The sequence below is a fragment of the Peromyscus maniculatus genome, chromosome 3 (genome assembly GCF_049852395.1).
Source record: "Peromyscus maniculatus bairdii isolate BWxNUB_F1_BW_parent chromosome 3, HU_Pman_BW_mat_3.1, whole genome shotgun sequence".
NCBI classification, from domain to species: domain Eukaryota; kingdom Metazoa; phylum Chordata; class Mammalia; order Rodentia; family Cricetidae; genus Peromyscus; species Peromyscus maniculatus.
The window spans coordinates 6,951,234-6,973,184 of NC_134854.1; the positions used below are offsets into that span (position 1 = coordinate 6,951,234).

The 21,951-nt window shown below is 36.1% G+C and overlaps 1 long non-coding RNA gene across 1 annotated transcript in view; it reads left to right on the forward strand.

Moving 5' to 3' along the window:
- Positions 1 to 21,326, forward strand: part of LOC143272135 (uncharacterized) — a 73,926-nt gene extending 52,600 nt beyond the window's left edge. The window contains exons 2-3 of the long non-coding RNA XR_013049570.1: positions 10,107 to 10,201; positions 21,007 to 21,326. This is a non-coding gene — a long non-coding RNA (uncharacterized LOC143272135). The remainder of the gene's footprint in view (positions 1 to 10,106; positions 10,202 to 21,006) is intronic.
- Positions 21,327 to 21,951: the final 625 nt, after the last annotated feature.

Genomic DNA, 21,951 nt, shown 5'->3' on the forward strand with positions numbered 1-21,951 from the left:
AGATCTCATTATAGATGGTTGTGAGCCATCATATGGTTGCTGGGAATTGAACTCAGGACCTCTTGAAGAGCAATCAGTGCTCCTATCCTCTAAGCCATCTCTCCAGCCCCCTGTTGTTTCTTATAGTAAATTCCACAACCATTCCTTCTCTTGTAAACCCCTCCAGTGTGGCCCCTTACCTCAGCAGTTCATCAGAGAGATTTTTCTAGTGAGTTAGCTAGAAAGGCACAGGCCTACAAAGATCACATAATGGAGGAGTGACTTTCCAGCTCCAATATCTACCATGTTCTTTTGGTTACAAACAAGTCACAAGTCCTACCACACTTAAGGGAAATACTTTACAAAACCAGAGCAGATGAATTATTGATGATCATATTATTATATGATTGCTAAACCCTCTGATTTTATTTTCTGTTAGTTTTTAATTGAGTGTACATGCTTACTTGTATCAAAGACTATTCACTCTATCATATATTTCTTTTCTTATTAACATGAACTACATTAAAATTTTTCTGATGGTAAGTGTTCATCACAAGTATCATTTGAAGGTGATATATTCTCTTTCTTTAAAATTTAGGGTTTCAATAAAATTTTTAATGAAAGGTTTAAAACCTTTATTTTTTGAGAAATGTTTCTATAATATCCTCATTAGGTTTTAATATTACATTTATGAAAGCCTTGTACAAGTTAAAGTTGTATATGTCCTTACTCTCTATTTTCTTAAAAATTTTAAAGGATTGATATTCATTTTCAGTTTAATTACTATTAAATTGTTACTGAAAGGTAGAGCCTCATATTTGCTGTTTCTTCAGAAATATTTTTATTATATTTTTGTAAATTTTATGCAATGGATTTTGAATATAATCACATCTTTCCAACTCTTTCCCTTAACTCTTCCCAAATCGACACCATGTGCTATCTCACAACTTAATGCTCCTTTTCCCCTAAATTTAATAACCCAGTGACCCATTTGTGCTACCCATGCACTCCTGAGTGTATGGGGCTGTCCCCGGATGCATGGTTGACATACCAGGAGCCACATCTTTACATAATACTGACTTCACCTTCTTCAGCAGGCATCAATTGATAACACCTCTTCATTCAGGAATGTTGAATCCTGAATATCTCCCCTCTCCATGCTACAATGTTTACTGGCCTGATCTTGTCCAGGCAGTCACTGCTTTTGAGTTCCTGAATGCCGCTGTCCTGCCATGTCAGGACAATGCTGCTGCTTTGCTTCAGTCTTGGTCTTCCAGTCTTTCTGCCTCCTCTTCCCTGATGCTCCCTGAGCTTTGTGTACGGGTGTGATACAGATGTCTCCTTTGTGACTGAGCATTCGCAGCCCCTTTGTCTCTGTAGTTTGGCCCGTTTGAGAATTTCTGTATTTTCCACTGTGTGCTACATAAAGAAACTTCCCTGATTAGGTCTGAGAGTTACATTTAACTACAGGAGGAGGGATATGAATTTAGAGAGTATTTTGATACTATGTCTATTTAGTGAAATAGTAGTAAGAGGAGATGTAAATGAGTTTATATATCTCTCAGGCATTCATTATGAAATGTGTTTATACATATTTTATATATATATATACATTTATATACATAAAAGCATTGCATTATTTTTACATAGTATATAATACATTATATATAATTATTCAATATTTTATTCAATATATTGAGTTTAATTATAAAATGTCAATATTTATTATTATATCTTCATAATTGGGAAAGAAAGTAAGGGGTTAGCATCAATGGTCTTGGTAAGGATATTTTTCTTTTAAGATTTTTAAATTAAAGACTGGGATATAGCTCATTTTTAGAGTGATTGAATGAAGCCCTGTGTTTGATTCCCAGTAAAAATAAAATTCAGCTGATGGAGCAGATCTGTAATTTCAGCTTTCTAGAGGTACAGGCAAAAGGATTAGAGGTTCAAAATCAACCTTGGCTACTCATTGAGTTATAAGCAATCTTGGCTATGTGAAACTCTTTCTTAAAAGCAAAAGTATTTGTGAACTCAAATGCAATTGTGTTTTTTCTTACGATGGCACCTCTTTTCTCTGATAAATATTTCCTTATATTGGTGCAGGAAATAATACTGCGAAGCAGGCATATACGATAATTAACTTTATTTTTACCATATACATTTTTTCAGTTCTTTCTGTGTCTACTGGTTTCTTCATGAATGCACATTTACCATCCAATATATTGGTATGTTACTGAGAGGCATGCATAGTGTTCTGCATTTATTGAATGTAATCTCCCAAAAGTTAAATGGCTAAAATGTTCACTATAAATGCAGAATATTATTAGTATTATGTATTATGTGAATACTCAATGGCTAATAAACATTTTCAACATTCTTAGCCCCTCATAAGGCAATTATGACCCATGTCCTCTATGATACTTACACAGATGATACTGTTAATTCCATAGGACAGAAGGAAATTGGTGTTTATGGAACAGTGATTTCTTCCACTTTGATATTGCAGAAGAAAGTCTTGACCTCCCAGGTAGCTATGGTATACTAGAAAGCAAAAGTCTATTTTAGGAAACAGAAATAATGGTAATTTCTGTTATTTTTTTTCTAGTAGTTAGAACTCTGTGATGGCGTTATCTCAGAGCAGTTTTAGAACATGCAAAAGAAGCTAAAGTTGTAGATAAATTGGCCACAGTTATGCCATCCCATGTTAAAATGTTTCTAACTTCTCTGCTGAGTAGTATTCCATTGTGTATATGTGCCACAATTTATTTATCCATTCTTCAGTTGAAAGGCATCTAGGTTGTTTCCAGGTTTTAGCTATTACAAACAATGCTGATATGAACATAGCTGAGCAAGTGCTCTTGTGGTATGATTGAGCATTTCTTGGGTATATGCCCAGGAGTGGTATAGCTGGATCTTGGGGGAGATTGATTTCCAGTTTTCTAAGAAAGCGCCATATTGATTTCCAAAGTGGTTGTACAAGCTTGCATTCCCAACAGCAGTGGAGGAGAGTTTCCCCTAGTTCCACATCCTCTCCAGCATAAAGTGTCTTCAGTGTTTTTGATCTTAGCCATTCTGACAGGCGTAAGTTGGTATCTCAGAGTTGTTTTGATTTGCATTTCCCTGATGATTAGAGATGTTGAGCAATTCCTTAAATGTCTTTCAGCCATTTGAGTTTCCTCTGTTGAGAATTCTCTGTTTAGTTCTAAAGCCCATTTCTCAATTGGACAGTTGATCGTTTTGATGTCTAATTTCTTGAGTTCCTTATATATTCTGGATATCAGTCCTCTGTCACATGTGGGGTTGGTGAAGATCTTTTCCCATTCTGTAGACTGTTGCTTTGCCTTGTTGACCATATCCTTTGCTCTACAAAAGCTTCTCAGTTTCAATAGGTCCCATTGATTGATTGTTTGTCTCAGTGTCTGTGCTACTGGTGTTATATTTAGGAAGTGATATCCTATGCCAATGCATTCAAGACTACTTCCTACTTTCTCTTCTAGCAGGTTCAGAGTAGCTGGAATTATGTTGAGGTCCTTGATCCACTTGGACTTAAGTTTTGTGCACGGTGACAGATATGGATCTATTTGCAGCCTTCTACATGTTGATATCCAATCATGAGGTTTGCAGGCAAATGGATGGATCTAGAAAAAATCATCCTGAGTGAGGTAACCCAGACTCAGAAAGACAAATATGGTATTTACTCACTCATAGGAAGATGCTAGATGTGGAACAAGGATGACTGGACTGCTACTCATATTACCAGTGAGGCTACCTGAAAAACAGGACCCCAAGAAAGACAGGGAGAAATGGATGAGATCTACACGAACAGCCTGGACACGAGTGGAAGCAATGAAGGGCAAGGGTTGAGGGAAAGAGAGCCGGAGATCCTAGCTGGATCAAGAAAAGAGAGGGAGAACAAGGAATAGGAGACCATGGTAAATGAAGACCACATGAGAAAAGGAAGAAACAAAGAGCTAAAGAGGCCCACAGAAATCCACAAAGATACCCCCACAAAAGACTGCTGGCAATGGTCAAGAGATAGCCGGGACTGACCTACTCTGGTGATGGGATGGCCAAACACCCTAATAGTTGTGCCAGAAACCCCATCCAAGGACTGAGGAATCTGGATGCAGACATCCATGGCTAGGCCCTTGGTGGAGCACTGGGAGTCTAATTAGTGAGAAAGAGGAGGGTTTATATGAGCGAGAATTGTTGAAACCAAGGTTGGATAAAGCACAGGGACAGATAACCAAATGAATGGAAACACATGAACTATGAACCAAAGGCTGAGGGGCCTCCAACTGGATCAGGCCCTCTGAATAGGTGAGACAGTCAATTGGCTTGATCTGTTTGGGAGGCATCTAGGCAGTGTTACCAGGTCCTGGGCTCGTTGCATGAGTTGGCTGTTTGAAACCTGGGACTTATGCAGGGACGCTTGGCTCAATCTGGAAGGAGGGGACTGGACCTGCCTGGACTGAGTCTATCAGGTCGATCCCAGTCCTCGGGGGAGACCTTGATTTGGAGAAGGTGGGAATAGGGGGTGTGCTAGGGGGAAGGGGAGTGGGGCAGGAAGGGGGAGAACAAGGGAATCTGTGGCTATTATGTAGAACTGAATAGTATTGTAAAATAAATAAAAAAAATGTTTCTAACTTGAGTTTACTCTGGAATATTTAGAATCCAAATGTACAGAAATATTTTATTATTAATTGCAGTGGCTATTCTTGGTTATCACTTGACTACATTTGGAATAAAAATAAAAATAATAAAAAATGGTGGGGCATGCCTGTGAGGGATTTTTATTTAATTTAAAGAGGGAAGATCTACTTCTAATTTTTGAGGTGAAACGACACTTTTAATCCAGATTTTTTGATGGGGAAGATCCACCTTTAATATGGGCCATGCCTTCTGCTGCTATATAAGGACATGGAGGAAGGAACCTTCACCCTTTGGCTGCTTGCCCTTGCTTCAACAGCAAGTCCATCACTTCACAGACATTAGATCCTGTCTCTTTGGATTCTGGTGTACTGAAGACCAGCTGAGACGTCCAGCCTCATGGACTGAACAGCTATTGAACTCTTCAAACTTCTGTTCACAGGCAGCCATTATAGGATTAGCTGGACCATAGCCTCTAAGTTAACACATGCACACACATATATATTATATTATATAATATTTATATATATATTATATATTATATATATATGTACATATATATTGGGAGAGAGAGAGAGATTCATTCTGTAGTTTCTGTTACTCAAGAGAACTCTGACTAATACATTAAGTTAAATCACCAGGGATACCATTACATTCACTTCATTATTCTGATAATAGGATAATGTAGAAGTGGATTTTCTTTGAAAAATTTTACATAGCCAATCCACTAGCACTTTTACATCATAGGTAGATAGACCTCTTAGAGTCACTGTTATAATTGAAAATATGCTTCAACTTTCAATATTAATATGGCTAATACAGAAAAAAGTAAACTGTTGTGGACCTACTATACTTTTGTTAAAATTTCAGCTTTATCTCACACTACTGTGTGGGCTGAGTTAAGGTTTCATATTTGAGTTTGAGCTTTCATGATTTACATATAATACAAAAGGTAAGATTTGCATTTATTTGTTAAAGTATGCAATATGCACAAAATACCTGCGATTTAATACAGACATTAGCAGGGAAAATTATAATGTTGGCTACTGTTGACTGGTTATGTGCCTTTTAGAAGCAAGAAATAAGATTATGTTCTTTTTGCTCAATTTTCTTAACTGTTTAGTATAAGGTGGAATGCCATCTGCATCTTTTCAACCCTGAAGCTGATTTAGTGTTAAAACACTTCTCTGAGTTCCCTGGGAATTCATAGCCATTTTATGAAATGAGAAATGAAATCTAGTACAATTAGTTATCTGTATAGGAACTGTATCCATTCTTTTTATCTCCTATCTGCAAGCATGCTTTAAAAACTATGCAAACCGTGCTCTAAAAAATTTTGAGGCACATAGACAACACATTTGCACACACATTGTCATAATTGTATGTCACTTTACTTGAATATTAAAAAGTATATAAATCATAAGAAAATTATTTTAGGAATGCAGAAGTTATTTTTATATAAGACTAAAACAAAGCCCGGGCGGTGGTGGTGCACACCTTTAATCCCAGCCCTTGGGAGGCAGAGGCAGGCGGGGATCTCTGTGAGTTCAAGTCCAGCCTGGTCTACCAAGTGAGTTCCAGGAAAGGTGCAAAGCTACACAGAGAAACCCTGTCTCGGAAAACCAATAAATAATAAATAAATAAATAAATAAATAAATAAATAAATAAATAAATAAATAAATAAATAAGACTAAAACAAAACTGAAAAAAATTCCTTTATTAAGGGCAAGGAAGATTTGAGAATTAAAGTACAATTCCAGGACTTAGCCAATTTCTGAAAATATGTATTTGGTTTACTTCTCTTGTGTGTGTTTCTGCATGCACTCTGCCATAGCACACAAGTAGAAGTCAGAGGACAACTTTATGTAGTCATTTCTCTACTTCCACATTAACATGGGTTGTGGGTATTAAACTCAATTTGTCAGACTTATGTGGAAAGTGCCTTTATCTGCTGAACCATCTGGCTGGCCTTAGACTCAGCCATTTTACAAACTATCATATCTATTTGTGTGTTGTCAGATATATATCACCAAGCAGGTGTTCTAGTCTTTGTTATCTTCCCACAAAAAGTATGGGAAACCTGTGTGTTTAACAATAGTGTATTCTTGTTCTCTATGTGGAGCAATATGAAATCATATTTCCTGCAGATATTCATTCTTTCAATGGATATGGAAGGTTATTTTTTTAACAATTCTATTAATGATTTATTCTATATTATCCTTCTCAAATCACTTCCTTTAATACTATTTACCAGTATTTTCTGGTAATTTAAAATATATTAATTGACAATGTTTGAAAGGTTAATATTATAATTTGGACATGTTTTGAAGACACTCTTAAAGTGCTATCTTTCAATTATGTTTCATTATATAAAAGTATTTTATGTAATTATTAACCTTTTCCTTTTCATATTGGTTCTGAGAATTATTTTCATGAAGATTGTATTTAATTTTTCAAAGTGTAAAATGTACTAAAATATCTGTTTCTATGTATTATTTTAATGTTTTTTTACCTCACATGTGGGAGTCTGCAAAAATTGAGTTTCTGTCATGATATTCTCAGATAACTTGTAGTATTTTAAGAAGATATTATCATGCCACTGATTTAGTAGTAATCTTTGTGTGTGCTTCCATGGGCTTGCGTGTGTGTGTGTGTGTGTGTGTGTGTGTGTGTGTGTGTGTGTGTGTGTTCAGGTGTGCATGTACAAGCAGAGGTTATAGTTCAGAGGTTTCTCTTAGTCATTTCCAACCTTAGGCTTCTCTTTTATCTCTTTGAAAGAAATGAAATGAGTGGCACAGTTTAAGTGAGGACTTAGAAAAATTAAAAAAAAGTATACTCTGGAGAGCTTTGTATGCAGACCATCCTGAAGCTGGTACCAGCTAGATACTTGAACTTACTGTTTTGTTGAGGGATGTTTATGAATCTTTATGAGACAGGAATACATTTTCTTGGGTAGACTTTCAACCTCCCACATCAAGGAAGACCAAATCTTCTTAGTATTTATCTTTCCATAATCTTGATATATCCATAAGACATAATACATTTTCAATCCAACTGGTATTATCATGAAGCAAGGATCTTTTGAAGATATAAATCATTCATAGATATCCATAACTGGCAGCTAGGAATGTGTCCTGGTGCCTTAGTTTCTGATTAACATGAAGAACTTAATCGCAGCTTCCAGGGTGTTTAATTTTATGGAAATATTTTGACCATTAGGGGATGTTGTAACCAAGACAGAGCTATAGTGGCCTTGGTTGTCTCATCTCAAACTTGCTGCCTACTTGGCTCCATTTCAACTCTCTATGGATATTTATGCAATTATCATTATGTTATGTTTGGCACCAATCAATTCAGATGATACAGATTTGTTAGCCAAGAATAGTCCCCTTTCTCCTCAATGTGTTTGCTAAAGTTCTCCATATGGCTTAGAATCCATGAGAATGAGATCCAGGCATGGTTTACTGCTTTGGTTTTGTAAGTCATATTCTGCATAAGTGCCAATCCCTTCTGAAAGTCCGCACTTGATGATTTCCAGTGGCCCTAAAAGGGTACACTCAGTTACAATATCTACATGTAATTGCATGATGATTATCAAATTTATGCCTCTCCTAGTTGATGAATGTTTTTCCCATCCCCTCAAATAATAAACAAATGAAAATAAGATCACTTAATAATTTCATAATAATATTCTTTATATTACTAAAATAACAAGGCTGCTCAGTTAATGAAGGCCAAACTAACATGCCAAAAGGAAAACAGTTTCCTCAAACTTCGCTCATAGCTTGTTCCCATAGAGTGTATGATTTGGAAAAAGAAAATTTATCAGAAAGACAGGAGCCTTGTGACTATGGGTCAGAGACATGACCAGACTGTTTGAAGAATGCAAGGAGGCAAGGAGAAGCAAAATAAGAAAAATTATAAAAGCTAAGGCTCACAGTGTTACTGTGAATATGTGGAAAACAGAGTCTTCTCCTAACATGATTGTTTTCTCCAGGATGTGCGGTACAGCAACACTGTTGCCAGATTTAATCTTCTTCTTGTTTTCTCCCAGCCATTTCAATATTGCATTTGAAATGTGCCTCTCTTTACACAGTCTGAAAAAGTAAACTTGGCAGGAAAGCCGCATTAATATTACAGTATTTTCCTTAGTACAGAATGGCTCTGCTCATCTGAAGCAGTCTTAATTGCTTTTGATTGAACAGAGACTGCCTCAGTCTGTCTGGGAGAAATATACAGTAAGACTATATATATATATGTATCAGTTTGATTTTCACCTATGAATTGAAAACTCACTAATTTAATTTTCCTTCATTGCATTTCTTTTATTGTTGTAACTACCAAATTCAATGAGGATGCATATAAATACTAACATTTTACATTTCATAAGTTTTCACAACTGACTATTTGCCAAACACACTTTAGTAACCATCAGAGCATGCTATACCTTTCATTTTGTTTTATTTTCTTCCAGACTGTTTGTCTAATGCTACATAGATTATTTAGACTTTGCTTTAGCAGCACTCAGAATTCATAACAGGCTTGGAAAAATTGAGAAACTCTGGTGGATTAACGTTTGTAAATAATAAATCCTCATATCCCGAGTATACAAAGACTAACTAAAATGGGAAGTCTTACTAAAATTTAAAGAAAAACAAACACAAACTTCTAGTGACCCAGCTCATGGCACAGCACTTGTCTACTTTATCACAGGCACAAAAGTATAACAAAATGAAAGAAAATCTAAGCAACAACACCAAAGAAGACAGAATGGAAAGAGATCTACATTAGCACTAAAGCTAAATGGATGAATAAATAAATAATGCCTAATGGTAAGCAGAAATTTAATTGTGTAGTGGGTAGCCATTTCAGCTTTGATCCTGAAGTTCCAATCCCCATTGAGGCTTCAGCAAATGTCACGCCTACAAGGCGGGGCCAAGGGAGGTACCTGTGCCCGAGAGCTGGATGGGCTAGCACACTCTCTCTGTTCCTGGACCCTGGAAGCTGGAGTTTGACCGAGCAGAGCTCCAGAGAACACCGCTGGACTGCGATACACCTTCTTCAGAGCCCGCGACCTACCAATCCCTTTATTTGTAAGTTACCCACTAAATAAATCTTCCTTTTAACTACATGGAGTGGCCTTAATAATTTCACCAATATAATTGCTACTTAACAAACATAGTGAAACAAAGTTTAAAATCATTTAACAAAACTCCTACAGAATTTCTCACAGCATATTATGAACAATATGCAGCATACAGACAAACATTACCAGACACGAGAAAAGAATCAGACTTATAAACTATAAACAGAAAATCGACTCAGTAGAACACACATACTAAACTTACCATAAAAATTTAAATTAAATTATTATTAACAATATTATTATCATTACTATTCTTACTGTGGCCATTATGTCTGCTGGTTTTATTTCCTCGGTTTTATTCTAATGCCAATTTTCGTTTCCAATCCAGCTTTACTGACATTCTCGCTGTTACGTCCTCCTCGGAGTGAGCTGCATGCATTTGAGGATAGCTACAGCTGTGGACAAACAAGACCATAACCTTAGGTAAAACATCATATTTTAAGTGATACTTTCTTTTTGTTGAAAATAGATGTGTTTCTCCCATAATATACCACAATTTGGGTTTCCCCTCCCTCTGCTCCTCCTTGGTTCTCCCCATCTGCCTTCCTACTATGATACATGCTCTTTATGTCTCTAATTAGAAAACCCATATAGCATACATCCAGGGGACCAAATGCTAAAGACTAGATATTCCGGGTATCTAAAGAAAAAACAAATAAAACTCATCTAAGGAGAAAAAAAAAGAAATGAAAATATAGCAAGAAAATGACTCCTAAAGACATTCTGTTATATTAATAGATCAGAGCCCTTTTCAGCCATCATCTGGGAGCTTTTTTCCTGTAGCAGATGGGAACAAATACAGAGACCCACAGCCAGACATCATGGGAAAAAACGAAAGTCCATGCAATACTCAGTTCAAAATGGGATACAAATTGGAATATCTCCATTAAATTCCTCCCCTCAGAATGCAGGGAAGCCCACAGGAAGAGAAGTTGAAAAGGGTGTAAGAGCCAGCGAGAATGGAGAACTCAAAGAAAACAAGGTCCTCCAAATCAACATAATCAAAGCTCACATGAACTCACAGAGACTGAGGCAGGATGCACAGGGCCTGCATAGGTCCACTCCAGGTCCTCTGCATATATATTATGGCTTGCAGTTTAGTATTTTTGTGGAACTCCTGAGTGAACCAGTGGATCTCTGATTCTTATGCCTTGTCTTGGGCTCTTATCCTTCTCTCTGTCTTCCGTTAGTTTTTGTTACATTATATTCCCTTAAAATCTAGTGGATATAGTTGTGGGTCTTGAGCTACTTTATGCCCTCTTTTTAGCATAGATTATTTTTGATCACATGTATTTATTTTAGAATGAAGTTTAAATACATTGCTCCCTCCTTGACATAAGTGGATATAGTAGTGAGTCTTGTACTATATTATGCACATATTTTAAAAAGAATAAAGAAATATGGATGAATTCCAAAATGGGAAAAGATAATCCCATGTAAAACAATAAACCCAATGCTTTCAGCACTTTACCTTCTGGAAGGCGCATGTTCCAATCAAGGCATGTACCTATGAGTCAACAAGAGTGCCAGCAAGCTACACGTGGCTGTCTTTCCTCATATCAAATCATTACTACAGTACAATGAATTTTATTTTACTAAATTTTGTCCACTTGAACATTTAAAGTGTTATACCCTTCTCTACTTTCCCAATCATCAATAAACATACAAAGTGAATGAAAACAAACAGAAAAGAAAATAAATGGGCTTCTGTGGGATGCTAACAAAATATAATAAAATGAAAATCATGATTGACCCCATCCACATAGAAGGAGAGCTGACAGGTGAATGTTATCGTTTTTTGCTGAAATGGAAAAGAGAAAAACACACAAAGCCCTTCAATCACATATCTATACCAGAAAAAAAGCTTTCAAGGTTTGAGATTGGAATAAAGACATTTTCAGATTATCAGTTAGTTTTCAATTTTATCAGCAGAAGTTCTGAACTAAAAGAAAAAATAGAAAGAATGCTTTGTGTTGAGCGTAAAACACACATAGGGAAAATTAGATACTTGGGGAAAGAAAAAAATAAACTTGTGGGAATACTATAAAAAGTTATTTTTTTCTTTTGAAAATTGCTCTTAGGAATGACTTTCATATATGGCTAATAATGTATAGTAATAAAACATCTGACTTTCTAAATCAGATACAGGGAAATAGATACATTGTTGCAATTTAGAAGTAACATTAAATTTTACATAAATAGTAAAATATCAGACAAATATAATTTACTAGTATAAAATTCATATATTCAAATCAGTATTATGAAAACATAGTATTATTATAATTAGCATTAGTAGAGGAATTTAGATTTTTGTAGAATGTAAAGCTTCTTTTAATTTTTAATTCCTTTATTTTTATGAATAAAATGAATTTACCCTTTAAGAATTTAATATACTAAGGCATTTAAAGAATAAAACCATAAAATCATTTCAGTATATCAAACAACAATTGAAAAATCATCCAACATAACTATGAATACAAAAAACAACAAAACCCTCAAGTCTACCAAGAGAAAGAAACATATAATCCATTTAATAAAGAATATCTTTAAGGAGCTGAAATGCAATCATCCTGTCACACACTGTTGAATATGTAATGTGCAATATGATGGAATATTGAATTGTTCCTTCATAGTTCAAGTTGGAGACAAGAATGAATACTTTCTTCTAGTCCATATTTCATTCAAAATTTTTTACAACAATGAAATCACCTATCATTTGGTGATGTTTTGTCTTCCATATATCTATCATGTGGTAGAAGACAAGGCATTGATGTCTGATCCCTTTTTTTTCAGGCAATTTATTTTGTTCTATTCATTCACAGTTAATACAGAAAATACTTGGAAACATTTTCATATAATGTTTGACACAGAAATCATCAAATAGAAGTATACAATGTTGACAGGAGGCAGTACATTTATAATTTATAACCCCAAATGTATTTATAAATTAGAAATGGAAAGATCTACAAATGAAATTATGAAGGTTCACCAAAGTCATTTAATCTGTCAGTTTCTCATTCATTTTTATGTCTTAATAATATTCTATTGTATGAATAAGCCACATTTTATTTCTCTCCAGTATTTGATAGCTATTTGAGTTGTTTTAACTTTTTTACTATTAGCAACACACTGCTGTAAACTTTCATGTACATGTTTCATAGGTGCACATTTTCAGTAGTTTGAGGATATATTCCTAAGGGTAGAATTGTTGAGTAACAGAGTAACAATGTTTTGCATTTTGACCAACCACCAAACTGTTTTGCCAAAGTGGCACACCATTTTACAATCTCACCAAATCCTTGTTTTTAAGGCTCTGATTTTTGTACAAAAGCATTCAATCATTCTGTCACACCAAACCAGGAAAAGTAAGCTATAGTTCAGAGCTGTTCTATTCCATTTACTATGCAAAGCCATTCTTAGCGTTTGCAACTCTCAGCCCTTTTGAGTATTCTTACAGTGTTCACCTTTTCCTCCACCACTTTTGTTTTCTTCTTTTTTTCTGGTTTATTTCTATCTATTACAAATGTATAAAAAATCCTCCATCAACGCTGCTGTTAGCAGCAGAACTTTGAGAAATATACCTTTGGTTTGCCTCAGAAAAGGAACACATATTGCACTGTAAAGTTTATAAAATTGGCGCAAAACATTGTGATAATGTTACAATACCAGTTTTAAGAGTTCAGTGACTAATGGGGAGTTGATGGGATACATGCAGAACTGTGAAAGCGATCTCACTTAGCCAGCTGTACACGTAGACTGTAAATCTACATTCAGATCATTTCTGAACTAAGACTATCATCTCAGTTTATCTGTTGAGGTCAACCAGGAAACCCTGGAATATACCTTGATTTTTGCAAAAAAACAAAATAGGGGGAGGGGTTTCTTCAGCATTTCAGTCCACGAGTAACAGTATCCTAACAGGCAAAGTGTTCTCTCACTGTCAACATAGAATGAACTGCTGCTGGAGGTCAACTTGGGTTTTAATTTGCATTAGCACTTACATGCATAGTAGTCCAAGTTGTTGACCTCATGACTTTAAAAAGTAACTCTAAAAAAGTAAAATGGCTCTTCTTGGAAGACTAAAGAAAGACATCCAGCCACAGTTGTAAAAGGTCTCATCAAAACAATATACCCTTTTATGAATTACGCCTCAATTAAAAAAAATAGCCTCAAATAAGAAGCAGCTCTGAAAAAGAAAATATAACTTAAGATATTTGAAAAAAACAAGGTGAATACAGGTTCAAAAATAATTAAGATACATTTTCTTAAGGCTACCTAGAATTAGGCTTTAAAGAATTCTACCATTTCAAGTTTACCACTAGTTACTAGATACCTATTTACAAGCAAGATGTTCACTTTTTTTGTTCCTTTATCAAGAGAAAAATCTACCTTCAGACTATGAGGGTGGTGATGGGGAGGGACTAGAAAACAAGATTCAAACAATCCCATGCAAATATCACATTTTTCAAATGGAAGAACTCCAAACTGCACTAGAAGTTCCAATCACTAAGACACTTTCCATTGATGATTTAAGTACAACTACATGGCACCAAGGTTTAGGCCTAATATAGGCCTGACAACCAAGTCCTTGTTTTCTGGAAGAAAGGCCTCAAAAGTCCCACTCAATTCCACATAACAATACTTCAAAGATCAATTAGGTTTTCCTTTCCTTAATATTTTTGTTTTTGACTTCTAATCTTAAAGACTAGATTAAAACTTAGCTCATTTCCCAGAAGGCATTGCTTCCCTTTGCTCTATGAAAGAGTCCACCAAGACCTCTTCCTCAAAACCATCTAGCCCCCAGCCTCCAGTCTGTGCTTGTGATGCATCTTTCTCAACATCCTGAAAAGGTAATGTAGGTAAAATATGCTCATAAACATTAAAACTAGTTGTTAAAAAGACATAACTAGCTTTATAATTTAAATTTTAAAACATAAATACTTGCAGCTTGATCTGCACTGACAATGATTGTCGAAGCCTAGAATTCAACATTTATAAATTCTCATTCACACACACAAAACACACTATTATCACACAACTTGTGTCTTGAGAGAATCTTCTGCTTTTTAAATCTTTGGCCTCCCAGTCAATCCCAAGTTCAACCAACTTTAACTAAAACTTCACTCAGAATTTCACCAAGCTTTTCACCCGCACATTAATGCTTGTCGTATCTTTCATCAACTGTCAAAATCTGAAGCCTGCTCAGAGATCGCCAGGTAAAAGAAAATAAATGAAATACACAGACGTTATTTCAAAACAGAACATGACCATCATCTAAAAAAAAAAAAAAAAAAAAAAAGTCATGATTCCCGATTGGGATCATCTTTTGTTTCCCACGTTGGACTATTTCACACTCCGGCATTGTTCAAAGGACACAAGAGCTGGTTCTGGAGCATACAGTTTCTCACACAGGTGTCCCCAGAGGAACACCAGAGACAAAGTCACGTGAGGCCTCTCCTGTACAGAGACTGTCTCACAGGGGCAGCGAGGGAGGACACCCACTAGTTTGTGGAGATCCCTGAGAGATTATGATTCTTAAAATCTGGACTGTACATAATTCACATCAGCTCTGTTCAGGTACTTACTGGAAGAAAGATGCAGCTGTTTGCCAGAACTCAGCACTCCACTCTAGATCTCTGCTGCCTTAGTCTCCGTTGCGGATTTCCGAGTTCCAGTAGTTACCTGGACCACTGAGGCATTGCCACAAGACTTCTTCTCTTTTGAAACATCCTTTTTCTCTAGATATTAGGGTAGCTACACCAGCTTGTTTCTTAGGTCCATTTGCTTGGAAAGCCTTTTCCCAGCCCTTTACTCAGAGGTAGTGTCTATCTTTGAAGTTAAGGTGTGTTTCTTGTATGCAGCAGATGGATGGGTTCTGTTTTCTTATCCATTCTGTTAGCCTATGTCTTTTTATAGGTGAGTTGAGACTATTGATATTGATGGATATTAATAACCAGTGATTGTTAATTCCTGTTATTTTTTGTGGTTGTGTTGTGTTGTCCTTCTGTGGTGTATGTTGGTGTGGGATTATCTATTGCTTGATTTTTCATGGATGTGTTTAGCTTCTTTAGGTTGAATTTTCCCTTCTAGTGCTTTCTCTAGGGCTGGGTTTGTAGACAGGTATTGATTAAATCTGGTTTTATCCTGGAATATTTTGTTTACTCTGCCTATGGTGATTAAGAGTTTTGCTGGGTATAATAGTCTGGGTTGGCATCCGTGGTCTCTTAGTGTCTGCATGAGATTTGTCTTCTAGCTTTCATAGTCTCTATTGAGTAGTCTGGTGTTATTCTGATGGGTTTACTTTTATATGTTACTTGGTCTTTTTCCTTTGCGGCTCTTAATATTTTTTCTTTGTTCTGTGTGTTTAGTGTTTTGATTATTATGTGGCAAGGGGACTTTTTTTTTGGATCCAGCCTATTCGGTGTTCTGTAAGCTTCTTGTATCTTCATAGTTATTTCTTTCTTTAGGTTAGGAAAGTTTTCCTCTATGATTTTGTTGAATATATTTTCTGTGCCTTTGAGTTGGTATTCTTCTTCTTCTATCCCTATTATTCTTAGGTTTGGTCTTTTCATGGTGTCCCAAATTTCCTGGACGTTTTGTGTTATGACTTTTTTGTCTTTAGTGTTTTCTTTGACTGACGAATCTATTTTCTCTATCGTGTCTTCAGTGTCAGAGATTCTCTGTTCCATCTCTTGCAATTGGTTGGTTATGCTTGTTTCTGTAGTTCCTGTTCGTTTTGTCAGGATTTCTATTTCCAGCATTCCCTCAGCATGTGTTTTCTTTATTGTCTCAAATTCATTTTTCAGATCTTGGAATGTTTCTTTCATCTGTTTAATTGCTTTTTCTTGGCTTGATTTGATTTCTTCCCATTTTTTTGTTCGTTTTTTCTTCCATTTCTTTAAGGGAGTTTTTATTTCCTCTTTAATGGAGTTTTTCATTTCCTCTTTAAGGGAAGTTTTTATTTCCTCTTTAAGAGAGTTTTTCATTTCCTCTTTAAGAAAAGTTTTTATTTCCTCTTTAAGGTAGTTTTTCATTTCCTCTTTAAGGAAAGTTTTTATTTCCTCATTGAGGGAATGTTTTATTTCTTCTTTAAGGGCCTCTATCATCTTCTTAAAGTCATTTTTAGGGTTGATTTCTTCTGTTTCTTCTGTCATGGTATGTTTAGGTCTTGCAGGTGTAGAATCAATAGGTTCTGATGTTGCCATATAGGTCTTTATGTTGTTGCCTGTATTTTTGCGCTGGCGTCTACTCATCTTTTCCTCTGTGCAGTGCAGGTGGTGTCTGTGTCTGAGAGTGCCTCTCTTGTTCTAATTTTTAGTCTTGGTTTAGTAGGGGTTCTTGGTTAAATTGGTGCTATTGGGCTGTTTCTTCAGGGACAGCTGATTTCAGTTGGTGAATTATATACTTATGATTCTGGTGATCTGGTTTAGTGGCTGGGTAGCGCCTTCTTCTTTGTTCCCAGGTCACGTTTTGTTCATTTGTCAACTCCTCAGCTGATCTTGTTTCTTCAGACTTGAAACTGTAGGCATCTGAATCCTCGCCCAGATGGGTTTCAGCTGAGCAAGGTAGTCTCACCAACACCTCCAAGTTGTTGGGTTTCACAGGATCAGCAGTTGGGCCCTGGGTTGTCCCCAGGCAGAGTGCCCAGACTCGCCCTGGTTCCGACCCACGGAGATAGCCTCTTCCCCAGGTGTTGGGGCCAGGGGCGTCCCCGTTCCAAGCTGCGTCTGCCCCTCTCTGTCCCCGGGCCTGTCCACCCCTGCGGCCCGCCGCCACAGGCCCACCTGTGTCCACTTGTCTCCACCGCTGGGCCTGTATGTCCCTGTCAGCTGCCGCTGGGTCCGTCCGCCTCCGCAGGCCGCCAACGGGCCCGTATGTCTCTGCTGGCTGCCACCGAGGGCCTACCTACCTCTGCCTGTCACCAGCACCAGGCCCATCCACCTCTGCGGGCCGCCACCGGGCCTGCATGTCTCTGCTGGTCGCCGCTGGCCCCGCATGTCCCCACCAGCCGCCACCACCAGGCCTGTCCACCTCCGCAGATCGCCGACCTGCGTCCGCCCGTCTCCGCCATGTGGCCCGTCCACCTCTGTGGGCCGCTGCCGGGCCTGAACGTCTCTGTCGGCCGCCGCCGCTGGGCCCTTCCACCTCCATCTGCTTGTCTCTGCCGCTGTGCCTGTCCACCTCTGTGGGCCACTGCTGGGCCCTAACGTCTCTGCCAGCTGCCGCCGGGCCTAAATGTCCCCGTCGGCCGCCGCTGCCGGTCCCGTCCACCTCTGCAGGCCGCCGCCACAGGCCCACCCGCATCCGCCAGCCTCTGCCATCTTTGCCAGCTGGTATTTTTACAGAGATGATTGAGTGAAAAAATTCCCTGATCCCTTTTTATTCAACACCCTCTTAATACTCTATTTGGTGAAAAAAAGAAGAAAAAAGCTTAAAATAGTAATTTCCACTGGGAAGGAACAATAAAACACTTTCAAATTTGAAAAATCTTATTATATCTTTGTAAATGGTGCATGGTCCATGTAAAAACTATTTGAAAACAGTAAGTTGTATCAGTCAGTTTTCAGTTGTGCTAATAAAGCAACATGACCAAAGGCAACTTACGGAAGAGAGAATTTATTTTGGCATTTGGTTCCAGAGGGTTAAGCATTCATGATGGTAGAATGGAGGCATGGTAATAAGAGGGTCTAGCTGAGACCTAATGAGCCATACTCACTCCAGTAAGGCCTCACCCCCTAACAGTACCACCAGCTAGGGACAAGTGTTCAAATGCCTCAAAGTGTGGGGGACATTTCTCAATCCAGCCATCATGTCTATGAACTCAGGTTGTTAGATTCAAAACAAGTTTGTAAGTTTGTGTGGTGTTATTATTAGAATAAAAAACATTTAGAAAACTGACAAATAAATTCCAGATTGAGTAGAGTAATAAAAATAATCTTAATGAAAGCACAATTATGAAAAGTGAAATATCAAAATTATGAAATACTAGACATTTCTAAATATGACATAAATTTAAAAATATTAAATAGAAGGATATTGACTATATTAATGGAGTCAGACACTTAACAGGAATATACACTGTGCACAGATCTTGTGCATATATTCTTTTACAGATAGACAAAACAGCAGATTTTTTTTTGTGTAAATTAGTAATCTCATTTATAGAAAGTACATAAAAAACATTACCTATGTTTGGAAACCTTGATCACCCCTGATATTGGGGGAGAAGGGGCTTGTTTCTGCCTCAACTGAATGGACCAGGCTTAGCTGTCTCCCCATGGGAGCTATCCCCCTGTTGGAAGAGGGGACAAGGGGTGGGGAGGGAAGGTGTGGGAGAACAGAAGGAGGGATGAGAAGGGAATCTCTGGATTATATAAAATGAATTTAAAAATTAAAAATAAAATAGAATAAATGATCTAGGCTAGAAAACTCTGAAACATTTCTGAGAAAACGACCTTGAGTAAGAAAGAGATACCAACAAACAAGTGCTCATATCTACTAAATATTTAATTCTGTTTATTTTTAAATTGATGTCATTGACCTGAGACTTTCCAACAACATTATAAGGAGAAATATATAGACATAGTCTCAAAAGAAAAAAGAAAACAAATAAACAAAAAAAACTCCAGATCTTATTTATTATTCAGATTCTATCCAAGGCATTCCAGAAGAGACAAGTAGAGTTTTGATCATTTATCTCATAAGAATGAATTTTTTTTGCTTACCTCATATATCTCAAGCACTTTCCAATATTCACTATACAAGTGAAATTAATGAAATGATTCAATAAGGCAAAAGTAATGAATAATTAAAATATCTTTATCCTTCTGTTATTAAAGGAATCCATATTATAGCAACATGGGTAGAAAACTGAACCAAGTTTCATGTTAGTGCTCTTACATAGCTCTTCACAAAGTACTAAGGAAATATATTAAAATTCCTTCACAAAATTTTATGGAATTCAAGAATTAAGCGTTCCAATCCCATAATCCCACACTGATAAGAATCTTACAAAAAGTTAGAGAAAGATATTAGAATAAGGAAATTGTTCCTTTAGCAGAAAGCTAGATAAACAGGTATTCAATCTTAAAATTACTCTCAAGGTCCCAGTATGTAGAACTAAGAGAATGAACCCATTTAAGCTAAGATAATCATGATTTTGATATATTGCTTAACCACAGCAAGAAAAAAAAATTTAATTTTTAGAAAAAAATATTTTTACATTAATCTTTTAATTGTATATGATTGTTTTAAATGAACATATATCAATTTCTCTATTACTATCTTTTTAAGAAGAGTAAGTTGATCAACAACTATACTGCATCTTTTAAATTAAAAATTAATATTATTTTGATACCAGCCCTCTGAATTGCTTATATATCTGATAATGTCATCAAATTCTGCAACATGTTGATCTGCATAATTTAATTCACATGATTTCTGTTCATAAAACTGAACTTAAGATAATGTACTTACAAGTAAATCATATATTCATGAAGTGTTAAGATCATTTGCTTCTCTTTACTACATACCAACACACAGAGACTGATTTATTGTATAGAAATGCTGTATTTAAAATACTCCACTGAAATTGGTTAAAAATCACTATCATAGAGTGTGATAACTCGTTGAAGTTTTGTTTCTATACTGCCAAAATTTGCAACTTTGTTAGCCTAAAATTTTATAATCCACAATTCCAGGGTTTTTTTGTGGAATGTGAACTTCTAGATTTTGAAGATCATGTAATAAATTAATTAAATCTCTCTTACTTAAGTCCATTTTGTTACTGTATTGCTTAGAAATATGACTTTCAAAGTCTGGAATAACTTACACAAAATCATAAGGGATTCAGTTGTCAGAATTATGTCTCTAATTGCATTGCTTATTATATCAAATTGCAGAAAAGGACCTGAAGTAACCTTGCTTGTGTTTCAAAGGAAGATTAGTCTTATAATAAACCAATATCTTAAAAAAATAAAACATTTCAATAAGATTATCCCCAAAGTTGAGTCAAAGTTAAACCAGGATGATAGATGATAAGGGCTATTATAGGGAAAAGTGGACGTTCCTATTTTTACCAATTTATAGTGTGAAAAATACAACATTTATTTCCTATGAAGAACAGAAGGCAAGAAGTTAAGCATGCTAGAAACAAATCTACTTAAAGTACTTAAGTTGTTGTACTGCTCTATGCAAGTAATTACGGCTGCTCCTTTTCTGATTCCTAGATGGTGATTGTTCTATTACAGAAGGGCCCAGATGCCAGCCATCTCTTTAATATTCTCAGAAGATGAGTGAAAGAGAATGCAACAATGAGAATCACTTCTTTACTGTCCTAGAAATTTTATATCATCTCTCACTCCTACAGCTCTTCTGTCAATATCCTCAGGAATCTAAAAGGATGAGAAATACAGTCATTATTCTGTATGCTGGTAGAATGAATGGGACAATTATTATATTGGTATCACAATACAAAATGTTCAACTTTTGTTGTATTAATGAGCAAATAAACTGAAAATACAAATGAATAAAATTATTTTTTCTGCTAGCCAGTATTCATACTTATTACAGTGTGTCATTTTATTCCAAATAAATTATTATTATAAAATAATTGTGAAAGAGACTATAAGATCATACACTCAACTTAAAAGTAATAAAATACAGTTTGTTTTCACTTTATAAACATATATTGAAGGTATATATATTTTCTTTCTCCCAGAAAAGTAATAAAATTTTATTGAGCTGGACAGTGGATATATTTTTAAACAAAAGTACTTTACAGAGTAAATTAGTTTTGTTCATAAATTCCAAATCAGTTTCAGGCTATCATACATTGGACACAACTTTTGTGGTGGTGTTTTCGGTGAAAGTATTTGTTAAGAATAAATACCCTTGAAAAGAATGAGAAGAAAGCGAATTTAGGCTAAAAATGAAGCAATGCTTTGATTCATATTTGCCAAAGATTTAATGACAACATGAAAATTCTATAGCAAGTATTGGCTAACAAAAGCATCTACTATTGGTCTGAAATGTCTGTTCTTTTGTGACCTGTCTTGTGCAGTCTCCAAATGTAGTCAACTCTGACAGGACAACCTGTTAAGTCTAGCTTTAGAATTGAAGTACTGATTACCAAGCATGTGCTGCTTCTGATTTTCCTTTCCTAGGCTTTTGTT